General features: G+C 41.7%; 1 long non-coding RNA gene and 12 other non-coding genes across 13 annotated transcripts; all 13 read right to left on the reverse strand.

Moving 5' to 3' along the window:
• Nucleotides 1-930: 930 nt before the first annotated feature.
• On the reverse strand, nt 931-1,094 carry LOC134313157 (U1 spliceosomal RNA). Its single transcript, XR_010012053.1, has one exon. It is a non-coding gene; the product is annotated as a U1 spliceosomal RNA (small nuclear RNA).
• Nucleotides 1,095-3,578: 2,484 nt separating this feature from the next.
• LOC134313173 (U1 spliceosomal RNA) lies at nt 3,579-3,742 on the reverse strand. The gene has a single exon (XR_010012068.1). It is a non-coding gene; the product is annotated as a U1 spliceosomal RNA (small nuclear RNA).
• A 1,222-nt stretch (nt 3,743-4,964) lies between these two features.
• LOC134313193 (U1 spliceosomal RNA) lies at nt 4,965-5,128 on the reverse strand. The gene has a single exon (XR_010012087.1). It is a non-coding gene; the product is annotated as a U1 spliceosomal RNA (small nuclear RNA).
• A 1,233-nt stretch (nt 5,129-6,361) lies between these two features.
• LOC134313174 (U1 spliceosomal RNA) lies at nt 6,362-6,525 on the reverse strand. The gene has a single exon (XR_010012069.1). It is a non-coding gene; the product is annotated as a U1 spliceosomal RNA (small nuclear RNA).
• Nucleotides 6,526-7,747: 1,222 nt separating this feature from the next.
• LOC134313194 (U1 spliceosomal RNA) lies at nt 7,748-7,911 on the reverse strand. The gene has a single exon (XR_010012088.1). It is a non-coding gene; the product is annotated as a U1 spliceosomal RNA (small nuclear RNA).
• Nucleotides 7,912-9,115: 1,204 nt separating this feature from the next.
• On the reverse strand, nt 9,116-9,279 carry LOC134313114 (U1 spliceosomal RNA). The gene has a single exon (XR_010012011.1). It is a non-coding gene; the product is annotated as a U1 spliceosomal RNA (small nuclear RNA).
• Nucleotides 9,280-9,832: 553 nt separating this feature from the next.
• Nucleotides 9,833-9,996, reverse strand: LOC134313143 (U1 spliceosomal RNA). Its single transcript, XR_010012039.1, has one exon. It is a non-coding gene; the product is annotated as a U1 spliceosomal RNA (small nuclear RNA).
• Nucleotides 9,997-10,966: 970 nt separating this feature from the next.
• Nucleotides 10,967-11,124, reverse strand: LOC134313217 (U1 spliceosomal RNA). The gene has a single exon (XR_010012110.1). It is a non-coding gene; the product is annotated as a U1 spliceosomal RNA (small nuclear RNA).
• Nucleotides 11,125-11,916: 792 nt separating this feature from the next.
• On the reverse strand, nt 11,917-12,525 carry LOC134311386 (uncharacterized). Its single transcript, XR_010011401.1, has 2 exons — nt 12,343-12,525; nt 11,917-12,105 (listed from the first exon to the last, which is right to left on the reverse strand). It is a non-coding gene; the product is annotated as an uncharacterized LOC134311386 (long non-coding RNA).
• Nucleotides 12,526-13,934: 1,409 nt separating this feature from the next.
• LOC134313159 (U1 spliceosomal RNA) lies at nt 13,935-14,098 on the reverse strand. Its single transcript, XR_010012055.1, has one exon. It is a non-coding gene; the product is annotated as a U1 spliceosomal RNA (small nuclear RNA).
• A 1,251-nt stretch (nt 14,099-15,349) lies between these two features.
• LOC134313177 (U1 spliceosomal RNA) lies at nt 15,350-15,513 on the reverse strand. Its single transcript, XR_010012072.1, has one exon. It is a non-coding gene; the product is annotated as a U1 spliceosomal RNA (small nuclear RNA).
• Nucleotides 15,514-16,693: 1,180 nt separating this feature from the next.
• On the reverse strand, nt 16,694-16,857 carry LOC134313191 (U1 spliceosomal RNA). Its single transcript, XR_010012085.1, has one exon. It is a non-coding gene; the product is annotated as a U1 spliceosomal RNA (small nuclear RNA).
• A 961-nt stretch (nt 16,858-17,818) lies between these two features.
• On the reverse strand, nt 17,819-17,982 carry LOC134313145 (U1 spliceosomal RNA). The gene has a single exon (XR_010012041.1). It is a non-coding gene; the product is annotated as a U1 spliceosomal RNA (small nuclear RNA).
• Nucleotides 17,983-18,457: the final 475 nt, after the last annotated feature.

The following is an 18,457-nucleotide window of genomic DNA, read 5'->3' on the forward strand; positions in this document are numbered from 1 at the left end:
ATTAGCGTTCTATTTCACGTTTGTATCAACAAGCTTTTTATGCAAACGCTGCCTATCCAAAAATAGCTCTGAACTACCACTTTTTGCCCCACGAATCCGTCCAATTGATCGGAACTGCACGCAAAAGAACAACGAATCAGAATGAAAATCATACAGAACAAGAAACTAATTGAATACGGTCGGCTAAAATCTACAAGCTCTATCTTTGCCACCACAGAAATCAGGGAAGAGCGCGAACGCAGTCCCCCACTAACTTTATATATAAGTTAAATATCCTACTGTGTTTTTTCATTTTTTATTTTATTAATAATTTTGGCGATGGGTGCCCTTTTTTTGGCTTGAGCACCTGCCCCCAAAAATGTCTGTGCACGTGCCTGGCCCAGTGCTAAAGCTGATTTAAAATACCGGTCTCTTTAACGTTTGTATCAACAAGCTTTTTATGTAAACGCTGCCTTTCCAAAAATAGCTCTGGACGACCACTTTTGTCCCAACGCAAAAATGCCTGATCCGAGCTGCACATCGAACAAAATCTACAAACTCTATTTTTGCCACCACAGAAATCAGGGGAGAGCGCGAACGCAGTCCCCCACTAACTTTATATATAAGTTAAATATCCTACTGTGTTTTTTCATTTTTTATTTTATTAATAATTTTGGCGATGGGTGCCCTTTTTTTGGCTTGAGCACCTGCCCCCAAAAATGTCTGTGCACGTGCCTGGCCCAGTGCTAAAGCTGATTTAAAATACCGGTCTCTTTAACGTTTGTATCAACAAGCTTTTTATGTAAACGCTGCCTTTCCAAAAATAGCTCTGGACGACCACTTTTATACCAACGCAAAAATGCCACAAATCCGTTCTCCTGATCCGAGCTGCACATCGAACAACGACGGTCGGCTAAAATCTGCAAACTCTATTTTTGCCACCACAGAAATCAGGGGAGAGCGCGAACGCAGTCCCCCACTATCAGAAATTATGCAGTCGAGATTCCCACATTTGGGGAATTCGCAGCAGTCAGCACAACCAGAGTGCAATGGCTGAGCCTCGCCCTGGGTGAACCACCTTCTTGATCATGGTCTCGCCCCTGCCAGGTAAGTATGAGGTGTAGAAGCACCGCCGAACAGAGACACCGAATCACACACCGTTCAAACTCACGGTGAGCTCCACTCGTCTACTCATCACACCAGCACAAACCTCACCGAACGCAAACGCCGCTATTCTGCAACATCAAAACGACCACGCCGACATTTGCCTGAAAATAAGAAAAAAAAAACAAAAAAAAAAACACTTGGTTCAACCAAAACAGAAGAAAAAAATGATCATTTCAAATTGATCTACAAAAAAGAAAAGAAAAAACACTGTAAAAATCCACCTGACAAGCATGCCCTTTACAGGTTTGGCATAGCTCAATCATGAAACGGTCAAATTAGCCTAAAAAATAGTGCAAACGGCTAATTATGTGCCCAGTGCTAAAGCTGATCTAAAATACCGGTCTCTTTAACGTTTGTATCAACAAGCTTTTTATGTAAACGCTGCCTATCCAAAAATAGCTCTGGACGACCACTTTTTTTCCAAGGCAAAAACGCCACAAATCCGTTCTATCCGAGCTTCAAATCGAAATACGACGAATCAGAACGAAAATCATACAGAACAAGAAAAAAATGAATACGGTCTCGCTCAATTTTACAAGCTCTTGCTTTGCCACCACAGAAATCAAGGGAAAGCGCGAACGCGGTCCCTCATTATCAGAAATTAGCGTTCTATTTCACGTTTGTATCAACAAGCTTTTAATGCAAACGCTGCCTATCCAAAAATAGCTCTGAACTACCACTTTTTGCCCCACGAATCCGTCCAATTGATCGGAACTGCACGCAAAAGAACAACGAATCAGAATGAAAATCATACAGAACAAGAAACTAATTGAATACGGTCGGCTAAAATCTACAAGCTCTATCTTTGCCACCACAGAAATCAGGGAAGAGCGCGAACGCAGTCCCCCACTAACTTTATATATAAGTTAAATATCCTACTGTGTTTTTTCATTTTTTATTTTATTAATAATTTTGGCGATGGGTGCCCTTTTTTTGGCTTGAGCACCTGCCCCCAAAAATGTCTGTGCACGTGCCTGGCCCAGTGCTAAAGCTGATTTAAAATACCGGTCTCTTTAACGTTTGTATCAACAAGCTTTTTATGTAAACGCTGCCTTTCCAAAAATAGCTCTGGACGACCACTTTTGTCCCAACGCAAAAATGCCTGATCCGAGCTGCACATCGAACAAAATCTACAAACTCTATTTTTGCCACCACAGAAATCAGGGGAGAGCGCGAACGCAGTCCCCCACTAACTTTATATATAAGTTAAATATCCTACTGTGTTTTTTCATTTTTTATTTTATTAATAATTTTGGCGATGGGTGCCCTTTTTTTGGCTTGAGCACCTGCCCCCAAAAATGTCTGTGCACGTGCCTGGCCCAGTGCTAAAGCTGATTTAAAATACCGGTCTCTTTAACGTTTGTATCAACAAGCTTTTTATGTAAGCTGCCTTTTATGTTATGCTGCCTTTCCAAAAATAGCTCTGGACGACCACTTTTGTCCCAACGCAAAAATGCCACAAATCCGTTCTCCTGATCCGAGCTGCACATCGAAAAACGACGGTCGGCTAAAACCTACAAACTCTATTTTTGCCACCACAGAAATCAGGGGAGAGCGCGAACGCGGTCCCTCATTATCAGAAATTAGCGTTCTATTTCACGTTTGTATCAACAAGCTTTTTATGTAAACGCTGCCTATCCAAAAATAGATCTGAACGACCACTTTTTTCCCCACGAATGCGTCCAATTGATCGGAACTGCACGCAAAAGAACAACGAATCAGAATGAAAATCATACAGAACAAGAAACTAATTGAATACGGTCGGCTAAAATCTACAAGCTCTATCTTTGCCACCACAGAAATCAGGGGAGAGCGCGAACGCAGTCCCCCACTAACTTTATATATAAGTTAAATATCCTACTGTGTTTTTTCAATTTTTATTTCATTAATAATTTTGGCGATGGGTGCTCTTTATTTGGCTTGAGCACCTGCCCCCAAAAATGTCTGTGCACGTGCCTGGCCCAGTGCTAAAGCTGATTTAAAATACCGGTCTCTTTAGTCAAGAAACTAATTGAATACGGTCGGCTAAAATCTACAAGCTCTATCTTTGCCACCACAGAAATAAGGGGAGAGCGCGAACGCAGTCCCCGACTAACTTTATATATAAGTTAAATATCCTACTGTGTTTTTTCATTTTTTATTTTATTAATAATTTTGGCGATGGGTGCCCTTTTTTTGGCTTGAGCACCTGCCCCCAAAAATGTCTGTGCACGTGCCTGGCCCAGTGCTAAAGCTGATTTAAAATACCGGTCTCTTTAACGTTTGTATCAACAAGCTTTTTATGTAAACGCTGCCTTTCCAAAAATAGCTCTGGACGACCACTTTTGTCCCAACGCAAAAATGCCACAAATCCGTTCTCCTGATCCGAGCAGCACATCGAACAACGACGGTCGGCTAAAATCTGCAAACTCTATTTTTGCCACCACAGAAATCAGGGGAGAGCGCGAACGCAGTCCCCCACAATCAGAAATGATGCAGTCGAGATTCCCACATTTGGGGAATTCGCAGCGGTCAGCACAACCGGAGTGCAATGGCTGAGCCTCGCCCTGGGTGAACCACCTTCTTGATCATGGTCTCGCCCCTGCCAGGTAAGTATGAGGTGTAGAGGCACCGCCGAACAGAGACACCGAATCACACACCGTTCAAACTCACGGTGAGCTCCACTCGTCTACTCATCACACCAGCACAAACCTCACCGAACGCAAACGCCGCTATTCTGCAACATCAAAACGACCACGCCGACATTTGCCTGAAAATAAGAAAAAAAAAAAAAAAAAAAACACTTGGTTCAACCAAAACAGAAGAAAAAAATGATCATTTCAAATTGATCTACAAAAAAGAAAAGAAAAAAACACTGTAAAAATCCACCTGACAAGCATGCCCTTTACAGGTTTGGCATAGCTCAATCATGAAACGGTCAAATTAGCCTAAGAAATAGTGCAAACGGCTAATTATGTGCCCAGTGCTAAAGCTGATCTAAAATACCGGTCTCTTTAACGTTTGTATCAACAAGCTTTTTATGTAAACGCTGCCTATCCAAAAATAGCTCTGGACGACCACTTTTTTTCCAAGGCAAAAACGCCACAAATCCGTTCTATCCGAGCTTCAAATCGAAATACGACGAATCAGAACGAAAATCATACAGAACAAGAAAAAAATGAATACGGTCTCGCTCAATTTTACAAGCTCTTGCTTTGCCACCACAGAAATCAAGGGAAAGCGCGAACGCGGTCCCTCATTATCAGAAATTAGCGTTCTATTTCACGTTTGTATCAACAAGCTTTTTATGCAAACGCTGCCTATCCAAAAATAGCTCTGAACTACCACTTTTTGCCCCACGAATCCGTCCAATTGATCGGAACTGCACGCAAAAGAACAACGAATCAGAATGAAAATCATACAGAACAAGAAACTAATTGAATACGGTCGGCTAAAATCTACAAGCTCGAACGCAGTCCCCCACTAACTTTATATATAAGTTAAATATCCTACTGTGTTTTTTCATTTTTTATTTTATTAATAATTTTGGCGATGAGTGCCCTTTTTTTGGCTTGAGCACCTGCCCCCAAAAATGTCTGTGCACGTGCCTGGCCCAGTGCTAAAGCTGATTTAAAATACCGGTCTCTTTAACGTTTGTATCAACAAGCTTTTTATGTAAGCTGCCTTTTATGTTATGCTGCCTTTCCAAAAATAGCTCTGGACGACCACTTTTGTCCCAACGCAAAAATGCCACAAATCCGTTCTCCTGATCCGAGCTGCACATCGAACAACGACGGTCGGCTAAAATCTACAAACTCTATTTTTGCCACCACAGAAATCAGGGAAGAGCGCGAACGCAGTCCCCCACTATCAGAAATTATGCAGTCGAGATTCCCACATTTGGGGAATTCGCAGCGGTCAGCACAACCGGAGTGCAATGGCTGAGCCTCGCCCTGGGTGAACCACCTTCTTGATCATGGTCTCGCTCCTGCCAGGTAAGTATGAGGTGTAGAGGCACCGCCGAACAGAGACACCGAATCACACACCGTTCAAACTCACGGTGAGCTCCACTCGTCTACTCATCACACCAGCACAAAACGCCGCTATTCTGCAACATCAAAACGACCACGCCGACATTTGACTGAAAATAAGAAAAAAAAACCACTTGGTTCAACCAAAACAGAAGAAAAAAATGATCATTTCAAATTGATCTACAAAAAAGAAAAAAGAAAACACTGTAAAAATCCACCTGACAAGCATGCCCTTTACATGTTTGGCATAGCTCAATCATGAAACGGTCAAATTAGCCTAAGAAATAGTGCAAACGGCTAATTATGTGCCCAGTGCTAAAGCTGATCTAAAATACCGGTCTCTTTAACGTTTGTATCAACAAGCTTTTTATGTAAACGCTGCCTATCCAAAAACAGCTCTGGACGACCACTTTTTTTCCAAGGCAAAAACGCCACAAATCCGTTCTTGATCCGAGCTGCAAATCGAAATACGACGAATCAGAATGAAAATCATACAGAACAAGAAACAAAATGAATACGGTCTCGCTCAATTTTACAAGCTCTTGCTTTGCCACCACAGAAATCAAGGGAAAGCGCGAACGCGGTCCCTCATTATCAGAAATTAGCGTTCTATTTCACGTTTGTATCAACAAGCTTTTTATGTAAACGCTGCCTATCCAAAAATAGCTCTGAACGACCACTTTTTTCCCCACGAATCCGTCCAATTGATAGGAACTGCACGCAAAAGAACAACGAATCAGAATGAAAATCATACAGAACAAGAAACTAATTGAATACGGTCGGCTAAAATCTACAAGCTCTATCTTTGCCACCACAGAAATCAGGGGAGAGCGCGAACGCAGTCCCCCACTAACTTTATATATAAGTTAAATATCCTACTGTGTTTTTTCATTTTTTATTTTATTAATAATTTTGACGATGGGTGCCCTTTTTTTGGCTTGAGCACCTGCCCCCAAAAATGTCTGTGCACGTGCCTGGCCCAGTGCTAAAGCTGATTTAAAATACCGGTCTCTTTAACGTTTGTATCAACAAGCTTTCTATGTAAGCTGCCTTTTATGTTATGCTGCCTTTCCAAAAATAGCTCTGGACGACCACTTTTGTCCCAACGCAAAAATGCCACAAATCCGTTCTCCTGATCCGAGCAGCACATCGAACAACGACGGTCGGCTAAAATCTGCAAACTCTATTTTTGCCACCACAGAAATCAGGGGAGAGCGCGAACGCAGTCCCCCACAATCAGAAATGATGCAGTCGAGATTCCCACATTTGGGGAATTCGCAGCGGTCAGCACAACCGGAGTGCAATGGCTGAGCCTCGCCCTGGGTGAACCACCTTCTTGATCATGGTCTCGCCCCTGCCAGGTAAGTATGAGGTGTAGAGGCACCGCCGAACAGAGACACCGAATCACACACCGTTCAAACTCACGGTGAGCTCCACTCGTCTACTCATCACACCAGCACAAACCTCACCGAACGCAAACGCCGCTATTCTGCAACATCAAAACGACCACGCCGACATTTGCCTGAAAATAAGAAAAAAAAAAAAAAAAAAAACACTTGGTTCAACCAAAACAGAAGAAAAAAATGATCATTTCAAATTGATCTACAAAAAAGAAAAGAAAAAAACACTGTAAAAATCCACCTGACAAGCATGCCCTTTACAGGTTTGGCATAGCTCAATCATGAAACGGTCAAATTATCCTAAGAAATAGTGCAAACGGCTAATTATGTGCCCAGTGCTAAAGCTGATCTAAAATACCGGTCTCTTTAACGTTTGTATCAACAAGCTTTTTATGTAAACGCTGCCTATCCAAAAATAGCTCTGGACGACCACTTTTTTTCCAAGGCAAAAACGCCACAAATCCGTTCTATCCGAGCTTCAAATCGAAATACGACGAATCAGAACGAAAATCATACAGAACAAGAAAAAAATGAATACGGTCTCGCTCAATTTTACAAGCTCTTGCTTTGCCACCACAGAAATCAAGGGAAAGCGCGAACGCGGTCCCTCATTATCAGAAATTAGCGTTCTATTTCACGTTTGTATCAACAAGCTTTTTATGCAAACGCTGCCTATCCAAAAATAGCTCTGAACTACCACTTTTTGCCCCACGAATCCGTCCAATTGATCGGAACTGCACGCAAAAGAACAACGAATCAGAATGAAAATCATACAGAACAAGAAACTAATTGAATACGGTCGGCTAAAATCTACAAGCTCGAACGCAGTCCCCCACTAACTTTATATATAAGTTAAATATCCTACTGTGTTTTTTCATTTTTTATTTTATTAATAATTTTGGCGATGAGTGCCCTTTTTTTGGCTTGAGCACCTGCCCCCAAAAATGTCTGTGCACGTGCCTGGCCCAGTGCTAAAGCTGATTTAAAATACCGGTCTCTTTAACGTTTGTATCAACAAGCTTTTTATGTAAGCTGCCTTTTATGTTATGCTGCCTTTCCAAAAATAGCTCTGGACGACCACTTTTGTCCCAACGCAAAAATGCCACAAATCCGTTCTCCTGATCCGAGCTGCACATCGAACAACGACGGTCGGCTAAAATCTACAAACTCTATTTTTGCCACCACAGAAATCAGGGAAGAGCGCGAACGCAGTCCCCCACTATCAGAAATTATGCAGTCGAGATTCCCACATTTGGGGAATTCGCAGCGGTCAGCACAACCGGAGTGCAATGGCTGAGCCTCGCCCTGGGTGAACCACCTTCTTGATCATGGTCTCGCTCCTGCCAGGTAAGTATGAGGTGTAGAGGCACCGCCGAACAGAGACACCGAATCACACACCGTTCAAACTCACGGTGAGCTCCACTCGTCTACTCATCACACCAGCACAAAACGCCGCTATTCTGCAACATCAAAACGACCACGCCGACATTTGCCTGAAAATAAGAAAAAAAAAAAAAAAAAAAAAAAAAAACACTTGGTTCAACCAAAACAGAAGAAAAAAATGATCATTTCAAATTGATCTACAAAAAAGAAAAGAAAAAACACTGTAAAAATCCACCTGACAAGCATGCCCTTTACAGGTTTGGCATAGCTCAATCATGAAACGGTCAAATTAGCCTAAGAAATAGTGCAAACGGCTAATTATGTGCCCAGTGCTAAAGCTGATCTAAAATACCGGTCTCTTTAACGTTTGTATCAACAAGCTTTTTATGTAAACGCTGCCTATCCAAAAATAGCTCTGGACGACCACTTTTTTTCCAAGGCAAAAACGCCACAAATCCGTTCTATCCGAGCTTCAAATCGAAATACGACGAATCAGAACGAAAATCATACAGAACAAGAAACAAAATGAATACGGTCTCGCTCAATTTTACAAGCTCTTGCTTTGCCACCACAGAAATCAAGGGAAAGCGCGAACGCGGTCCCTCATTATCAGAAATTAGCGTTCTATTTCACGTTTGTATCAACAAGCTTTTTATGCAAACGCTGCCTATCCAAAAATAGCTCTGAACTACCACTTTTTGCCCCACGAATCCGTCCAATTGATCGGAACTGCACGCAAAAGAACAACGAATCAGAATGAAAATCATACAGAACAAGAAACTAATTGAATACGGTCGGCTAAAATCTACAAGCTCTATCTTTGCCACCACAGAAATCAGGGAAGAGCGCGAACGCAGTCCCCCACTAACTTTATATATAAGTTAAATATCCTACTGTGTTTTTTCATTTTTTATTTTATTAATAATTTTGGCGATGGGTGCCCTTTTTTTGGCTTGAGCACCTGCCCCCAAAAATGTCTGTGCACGTGCCTGGCCCAGTGCTAAAGCTGATTTAAAATACCGGTCTCTTTAACGTTTGTATCAACAAGCTTTTTATGTAAACGCTGCCTTTCCAAAAATAGCTCTGGACGACCACTTTTGTCCCAACGCAAAAATGCCTGATCCGAGCTGCACATCGAACAAAATCTACAAACTCTATTTTTGCCACCACAGAAATCAGGGGAGAGCGCGAACGCAGTCCCCCACTATCAGAAATTATGCAGTCGAGATTCCCACATTTGGGGAATTCGCAGCGGTCAGCACAACCGGAGTGCAATGGCTGAGCCTCGCCCTGGGTGAACCACCTTCTTGATCATGGTCTCGCCCCTGCCAGGTAAGTATGAGGTGTAGAGGCACCGCCGAACAGAGACACCGAATCACACACCGTTCAAACTCACGGTGAGCTCCACTCGTCTACTCATCACACCAGCACAAAACGCCGCTATTCTGCAACATCAAAACGACCACGCCGACATTTGCCTGAAAATAAGAAAGAAAAAAAAAACACTTGGTTCAACCAAAACAGAAGAAAAAAATGATCATTTCAAATTGATCTACAAAAAAGAAAAAAAAAAAACACTGTAAAAATCCACCTGACAAGCATGCCCTTTACAGGTTTGGCATAGCTCAATCATGAAACGGTCAAATTAGCCTAAGAAATAGTGCAAACGGCTAATTATGTGCCCAGTGCTAAAGCTGATCTAAAATACCGGTCTCTTTAACGTTTGTATCAACAAGCTTTTCATGTAAACGCTGCCTATCCAAAAATAGCTCTGGACGACCACTTTTTTTCCAAGGCAAAAACACCACAAATCCGTTCTCTTGATCCGAGCTGCACATCGAACAACGACGGTCGGCTAAAATCTACAAACTCTATTTTTGCCACCACAGAAATCAGGGGAGAGCGCGAACGCAGTACCCCACTATCAGAAATTATGCAGTCGAGATTCCCACATTTGGGGAATTCGCAGCGGTCAGCACAACCGAAGTGCAATGGCTGAGCCTCGCCCTGGGTGAACCACCTTCTTGATCGTGGTCTCGCCCCTGCCAGGTAAGTATGAGGTGTAGAGGCACCGCCGAACAGAGACACCGAATCACACACCGTTCAAACTCACGGTGAGCTCCACTCGTCTACTCATCACACCAGCACAAAACGCCACTATTCTGCAACATCAAAACGACCACGCCGACATTTGCCTGAAAATAAGAAAAAAAAAAAAAAAAAAAACACTTGGTTCAACCAAAACAGAAGAAAAAAATGATCATTTCAAATTGATCTACAAAAAAGAAAAGAAAAAACACTGTAAAAATCCACCTGACAAGCATGCCCTTTACAGGTTTGGCATAGCTCAATCATGAAACGGTCAAATTAGCCTAAGAAATAGTGCAAACGGCTAATTATGTGCCCAGTGCTAAAGCTGATCTAAAATACCGGTCTCTTTAACGTTTGTATCAACAAGCTTTTCATATAAACGCTGCCTATCCAAAAATAGCTCTGGACGACCACTTTTTTTCCAAGGCAAAAACGCCACAAATCCGTTCTTGATCCGAGCTGCAAATCGAAATACGACGAATCAGAATGAAAATCATACAGAACAAGAAACAAAATGAATACGGTCTCGCTCAATTTTACAAGCTCTTGCTTTGCCACCACAGAAATCAGGGGAGAGCGCGAACGCAGTCCCCCACTAACTTTATATATAAGTTAAATATCCTACTGTGTTTTTTCATTTTTTATTTTATTAATAATTTTGGCGATGGGTGCCCTTTTTTTGGCTTGAGCACCTGCCCCCAAAAATGTCTGTGCACGTGCCTGGCCCAGTGCTAAAGCTGATTTAAAATACCGGTCTCTTTAACGTTTGTATCAACAAGCTTTTTATGTAAACGCTGCCTTTCCAAAAATAGCTCTGGACGACCACTTTTGTCCCAACGCAAAAATGCCACAAATCCGTTCTCCTGATCCGAGCTGCACATCGAACAACGACGGTCGACTACAATCTACAAACTCTATTTTTGCCACCACAGAAATCAGGGGAGAGCGCAGTCCCCCACTATCAGAAATTATGCAGTCGAGATTCCCACATTTGGGGAATTCGCAGCGGTCAGCACAACCAGAGTGCAATGGCTGAGCCTCGCCCTGGGTGAACCACCTTCTTGATCATGGTCTCGCCCCTGCCAGGTAAGTATGAGGTGTAGAGGCACCGCCGAACAGAGACACCGAATCACACACCGTTCAAACTCACGGTGAGCTCCACTCGTCTACTCATCACACCAGCACAAACCTCACCGAACGCAAACGCCGCTATTCTGCAACATCAAAACGACCACGCCGACATTTGCCTGAAAATAAGGAAAAAAAAAAAAACACTTGGTTCAACCAAAACAGAAGAAAAAAATGATCATTTCAAATTGATCTACAAAAAAGAAAAAAAAAACCACTGTAAAAATCCACCTGACAAGCATGCCCTTTACAGGTTTGGCATAGCTCAATCATGAAACGGTCAAATTAGCCTAAGAAATAGTGCAAACGGCTAATTATGTGCCCAGTGCTAAAGCTGATCTAAAATACCGGTCTCTTTAACGTTTGTATCAACAAGCTTTTTATGTAAACGCTGCCTATCCAAAAATAGCTCTGGACGACCACTTTTTTTCCAAGGCAAAAACGCCACAAATCCGTTCTACACTGTAAGCCCGGATGAGTTCAACCTACTTAAAAAATTTGGGGAAACCGCTTGCCTTAAAAAATTTAATTAATTTATAATGAAAACTTGAGTTAGCATAACTTAAATCATTAAGTTATTACATCTAAAAGGCAAGTTGATTAAACTTTATTTTTTTTGTTATACCAACTGGTTTCCCCAATAATTCTACTTATTTTCTTGAGCTCAATGGACAAAAATAGTGATTTCTTCTTAGTTTTCATGTTAATTACGTTTTACATATCAATTAGAAATGTTTATAGAAAAACAGACAGAATAATAACATTATTTTTCTTTATTTCACTTCAGAAGTATTTACTTAAAATACAACATGTCAATAAAACATCTTAAAAACTGTACAAGCTGTATATAAAGTTCTGATGAAACACAAACAGCTCTTCACAGTAACCATGAACCTGTACTCAGTTTCACACAGCAAGCTGATTTCTTAACGTTTGGCTGCAGCTCTCTAAAACAAAACAAAACAAAAAACAAGAAACAGAAGTATTAATATCAACATTAATACCATTCATTTAAGGAATAAAATAAAGCAAGCCAGCACACTCTTTGCTTCGTATGAAGGCTAGCATGCTAGCATGTAGCCTAAACACGGGGAAATAAAGCAGCGCTGTTTGATTATTTATTTAGTGTCAACATTAAGATCATTTATTTGAAACAAAATTGTTAAGTAAAGTACAACACTTACCAAAATTAGACGGAAGATGAAAAAGTCCCATCAGACTGGTGTACATGCTACTCAAAAATAGCATAATGAGAAAGAAAATGTTCGTCCATTTAGTTTAACAAAGGTTCCACTTCACAAAAGACAAGTTTACTTTTGCAAAAAGCCTTAAATGAAAAGTAAAAAGTAATTTGCAACAATAGGATATAAAAGTTAAAACAAATAGCTACCCGAACACAAGAAAATCATTTTTGCCTGATTCACCAAAAGCAAGCTGAAAAAAGGCGGACTTACACGTAAATGGTGGGCGTTTTTCTGTTGAATTACCTTAACTTAACTTCTTTAAGTTAATCTGATAGAAAAGTCTTTTTTTTTTGTTTAGTAAACTTAAATCTTTTAGCACATTTAAATGTGTACTCAAGTGAGTACAATGTACTCTGCACTTTATAGTAGGGCAAAAAAAACTTAAATATTTTATATATGTTGTACTAAAAATGTTTGATTAGATATAAAGTCCGGGCTAACAGTGTACTGATCCGAGCTGCAAATCGAAATACGACGAATCAGAATGAAAATCATACAGAACAAGAAACAAAATGAATACGGTCTCGCTCAATTTTACAAGCTCTTGCTTTGCCACCACAGAAATCAAGGAAAAGCGCGAACGCGGTCCCTCATTATCAGAAATTAGCGTTCTATTTCACGTTTGTATCAACAAGCTTTTTATGTAAACGCTGCCTATCCAAAAATAGCTCTGAACGACCACTTTTTTCCCCACGAATCCGTCCAATTGATCGGAACTGCACGCAAAAGAACAACGAATCAGAATGAAAATCATACAGAGCAAGAAACTAATTGAATACGGTCGGCTAAAATCTACAAGCTCTATCTTTGCCACCACAGAAATCAGGGGAGAGCGCGAACGCAGTCCCCCACTAACTTTATATATAAGTTAAATATCCTACTGTGTTTTTTCATTTTTTATTTTATTAATAATTTTGGCGATGGGTGCCCTTTTTTTGGCTTGAGCACCTGCCCCCAAAAATGTCTGTGCACGTGCCTGGCCCAGTGCTAAAGCTGATTTAAAATACCGGTCTCTTTAACGTTTGTATCAACAAGCTTTTTATGTAAACGCTGCCTTTCCAAAAATAGCTCTGGACGACCACTTTTGTCCCAACGCAAAAATGCCTGATCCGAGCTGCACATCGAACAAAATCTACAAACTCTATTTTTGCCACCACAGAAATCAGGGGAGAGCGCGAACGCAGTCCCCCACTAACTTTATATATAAGTTAAATATCCTACTGTGTTTTTTCATTTTTTATTTTATTAATAATTTTGGCGATGGGTGCCCTTTTTTTGGCTTGAGCACCTGCCCCCAAAAATGTCTGTGCACGTGCCTGGCCCAGTGCTAAAGCTGATTTAAAATACCGGTCTCTTTAACGTTTGTATCAACAAGCTTTTTATGTAAACGCTGCCTTTCCAAAAATAGATCTGGACGACCACTTTTATACCAACGCAAAAATGCCACAAATCCGTTCTCCTGAACCGAACTGCACATCGAACAACGACGGTCGGCTAAAATCTGCAAACTCTATCTTTGCCACCACAGAAACCAGGGGAGAGCGCGAACGCAGTCCCCCACTATCAGAAATTATGCAGTCGAGATTCCCACATTTGGGGAATTCGCAGCGGTCAGCACAACCGGAGTGCAATGGCTGAGCCTCGCCCTGGGTGAACCACCTTCTTAATCATGGTCTCGCCCCTGCCAGGTAAGTATGAGGTGTAGAGGCACCGCCGAACAGAGACACCGAATCACACACCGTTCAAACTCACGGTGAGCTCCACTCGTCTACTCATCACACCAGCACAAACCTCACCGAACGCAAACGCCGCTATTCTGCAACATCAAAACGACCACGCCGACATTTGCCTGAAAATAATAAGAAAAAAAAAAACACTTGGTTCAACCAAAACAGAAGAAAAAAATGATCATTTCAAATTGATCTACAAAAAAGAAAAGAAAAAACACTGTAAAAATCCACCTGACAAGCATGCCCTTTACAGGTTTGGCATAGCTCAATCATGAAACGGTCAAATTAGCCTAAGAAATAGTGCAAACGGCTAATTATGTGCCCAGTGCTAAAGCTGATCTAAAATACCGGTCTCTTTAACGTTTGTATCAACAAGCTTTTTATGTAAACGCTGCCTATCCAAAAATAGCTCTGGACGACCACTTTTTTTCCAAGGCAAAAACGCCACAAATCCGTTCTATCCGAGCTTCAAATCGAAATACGACGAATCAGAATGAAAATCATACAGAACAAGAAACAAAATGAATACGGTCTCGCTCAATTTTACAAGCTCTTGCTTTGCCACCACATAAATCAAGGGAAAGCGCGAACGTGGTCCCTCATTATCAGAAATTAGCGTTCTATTTCACGTTTGTATCAACAAGCTTTTTATGCAAACGCTGCCTATCCAAAAATAGCTCTGAACTACCACTTTTTGCCCCACGAATCCGTCCAATTGATCGGAACTGCACGCAAAAGAACAACGAATCAGAATGAAAATCATACAGAACAAGAAAATAATTGAATACGGTCGGCTAAAATCTACAAGCTCTATCTTTGCCACCACAGAAATCAGGGAAGAGCGTGAACGCAGTCCCCCACTAACTTTATATATAAGTTAAATATCCTACTGTGTTTTTTCATTTATTATTTTATTAATAATTTTGGCGATGGGTGCCCTTTTTTTTGGCTTGAGCACCTGCCCCCAAAAATGTCTGTGCACGTACCTGGCCCAGTGCTAAAGCTGATTTAAAATACCGGTCTCTTTAACGTTTGTATCAACAAGCTTTTTATGTAAGCTGCCTTTTATGTTATGCTGCCTTTCCAAAAATAGCTCTGGACGACCACTTTTGTCCCAACGCAAAAATGCCACAAATCCGTTCTCCTGATCCGAGCTGCACATCGAACAACGACGGTCGGCTAAAACCTACAAACTCTATTTTTGCCACCACAGAAATCAGGGGAGAGCGCGAACGCAGTCCCCCACTATCAGAAATTATGCAGTCGAGATTCCCACATTTGGGGAATTCTCAGCGGTCAGCACAACCGAAGTGCAATGGCTGAGCCTCGCCCTGGGTGAACCACCTTCTTGATCGTGGTCTCGCCCCTGCCAGGTAAGTATGAGGTGTAGAGGCACCGCCGAACAGAGACACCGAATCACACACCGTTCAAACTCACGGTGAGCTCCACTCGTCTACTCATCACACCAGCACAAAACGCCACTATTCTGCAACATCAAAACGACCACGCCGACATTTGCCTGAAAATAAGAAAATTGGTTCAACCAAAACAGAAGAAAAAAATGATCATTTCAAATTGATCTACAAAAAAGAAAGAAAAAAACACTGTAAAAATCCACCTGACAAGCATGCCCTTTACAGGTTTGGCATAGCTCAATCATGAAACGGTCAAATTAGCCTAAGAAATAGTGCAAACGGCTAATTATGTGCCCAGTGCTAAAGCTGATCTAAAATACCGGTCTCTTTAACGTTTGTATCAACAAGCTTTTCATGTAAACGCTGCCTATCCAAAAATAGCTCTGGACGACCACTTTTTTTCCAAGGCAAAAACGCCACAAATCCGTTCTTGATCCGAGCTGCAAATCGAAATACGACGAATCAGAATGAAAATCATACAGAACAAGAAACAAAATGAATACGGTCTCGCTCAATTTTACAAGCTCTTGCTTTGCCACCACAGAAATCAAGGGAAAGCGCGAACGCGGTCCCTCATTATCAGAAATTAGCGTTCTATTTCACGTTTGTATCTACAAGCTTTTTATGTAAACGCTGCCTATCCAAAAATAGCTCTGAACGACCACTTTTTTCCCCACGAATCCGTCCAATTGATCGGAACTGCACGCAAAAGAACAACGAATCAGAATGAAAATCATACAGAACAAGCAACTAATTGAATACGGTCGGCTAAAATCTACAAGCTCTATCTTTGCCACCACAGAAATCAGGGGAGAGCGCGAACGCAGTCCCCCACTAACTTTATATATAAGTTAAATATCCTACTGTGTTTTTTCATTTTTTATTTTATTAATAATTTTGGCGATGGGTGCCCTTTTTTTGGCTTGAGCACCTGCCCCCAAAAATGTCTGTGCACGTGCCTGGCCCAGTGCTAAAGCTGATTTAAAATACCGGTCTCTTTAACGTTTGTATCAACAAGCTTTTTATGTAAACGCTGACTTTCCAAAAATAGCTCTGGACGACCACTTTTGTCCCAACGCAAAAATGCCTGATCCGAGCTGCACATCGAACAAAATCTACAAACTCTACTTTTGCCACCACAGAAATCAGGGAAGAGCGCGAACGCAGTACCCCACTATCAGAAATTATGCAGTCGAGATTCCCACATTTGGGGAATTCGCAGCGGTCAGTACAACCGAAGTGCAATGGCTGAGCCTCGCCCTGGGTGAACCACCTTCTTGATCGTGGTCTCGCCCCTGCCAGGTAAGTATGAGGTGTAGAGGCACCGCCGAACAGAGACACCGAATCACACACCGTTCAAACTCACGGTGAGCTCCACTCGTCTACTCATCACACCAGCACAAAACGCCACTATTCTGCAACATCAAAACGACCACGCCGACATTTGCCTGAAAATAAGAAAAAAAAAAAAACACTTGGTTCAACCAAAACAGAAGAAAAAAATGATCATTTCAAATTGATCTACAAAAAAGAAAAAAAAACACTGTAAAAATCCACCTGACAAGCATGCCCTTTACAGGTTTGGCATAGCTCAATCATGAAACGGTCAAATTAGCCTAAGAAATAGTGCAAACGGCTAATTATGTGCCCAGTGCTAAAGCTGATCTAAAATACCGGTCTCTTTAACGTTTGTATCAACAAGCTTTTCATATAAACGCTGCCTATCCAAAAATAGCTCTGGACGACCACTTTTTTTCCAAGGCAAAAACGCCACAAATCCGTTCTTGATCCGAGCTGCAAATCGAAATACGACGAATCAGAATGAAAATCATACAGAACAAGAAACAAAATGAATACGGTCTCGCTCAATTTTACAAGCTCTTGCTTTGCCACCACAGAAATCAGGGGAGAGCGCGAACGCAGTCCCCCACTAACTTTATATATAAGTTAAATATCCTACTGTGTTTTTTCATTTTTTATTTTATTAATAATTTTGGCGATGGGTGCCCTTTTTTTGGCTTGAGCACCTGCCCCCAAAAATGTCTGTGCACGTGCCTGGCCCAGTGCTAAAGCTGATTTAAAATACCGGTCTCTTTAACGTTTGTATCAACAAGCTTTTTATGTAAACGCTGCCTTTCCAAAAATAGCTCTGGACGACCACTTTTGTCCCAACGCAAAAATGCCACAAATCCGTTCTCCTGATCCGAGCTGCACATCGAACAACGACGGTCGACTACAATCTACAAACTCTATTTTTGCCACCACAGAAATCAGGGGAGAGCGCGAACGCAGTCCCCCACTATCAGAAATTATGCAGTCGAGATTCCCACATTTGGGGAATTCGCAGCGGTCAGCACAACCAGAGTACAATGGCTGAGCCTCGCCCTGGGTGAACCACCTTCTTGATCATGGTCTCGCCCCTGCCAGGTAAGTATGAGGTGTAGAGGCACCGCCGAACAGAGACACCGAATCACACACCGTTCAAACTCACGGTGAGCTCCACTCGTCTACTCATCACACCAGCACAAACCTCACCGAACGCAAACGCCGCTATTCTGCAACATCAAAACGACCACGCCGACATTTGCCTGAAAATAAGGAAAAAAAAAAAAAACACTTGGTTCAACCAAAACAGAAGAAAAAAATGATCATTTCAAATTGATCTACAAAAAAGAAAAAAAAACACTGTAAAAATCCACCTGACAAGCATGCCCTTTACAGGTTTGGCATAGCTCAATCATGAAACGGTCAAATTAGCCTAAGAAATAGTGCAAACGGCTAATTATGTGCCCAGTGCTAAAGCTGATCTAAAATACCGGTCTCTTTAACGTTTGTATCAACAAGCTTTTTATGTAAACGCTGCCTATCCAAAAATAGCTCTGGACGACCACTTTTTTTCCAAGGCAAAAA

Source organism: Trichomycterus rosablanca, chromosome 4 (assembly GCF_030014385.1).
Source record: "Trichomycterus rosablanca isolate fTriRos1 chromosome 4, fTriRos1.hap1, whole genome shotgun sequence".
In the NCBI taxonomy this organism is placed as follows: Eukaryota; Metazoa; Chordata; class Actinopteri; order Siluriformes; family Trichomycteridae; genus Trichomycterus; species Trichomycterus rosablanca.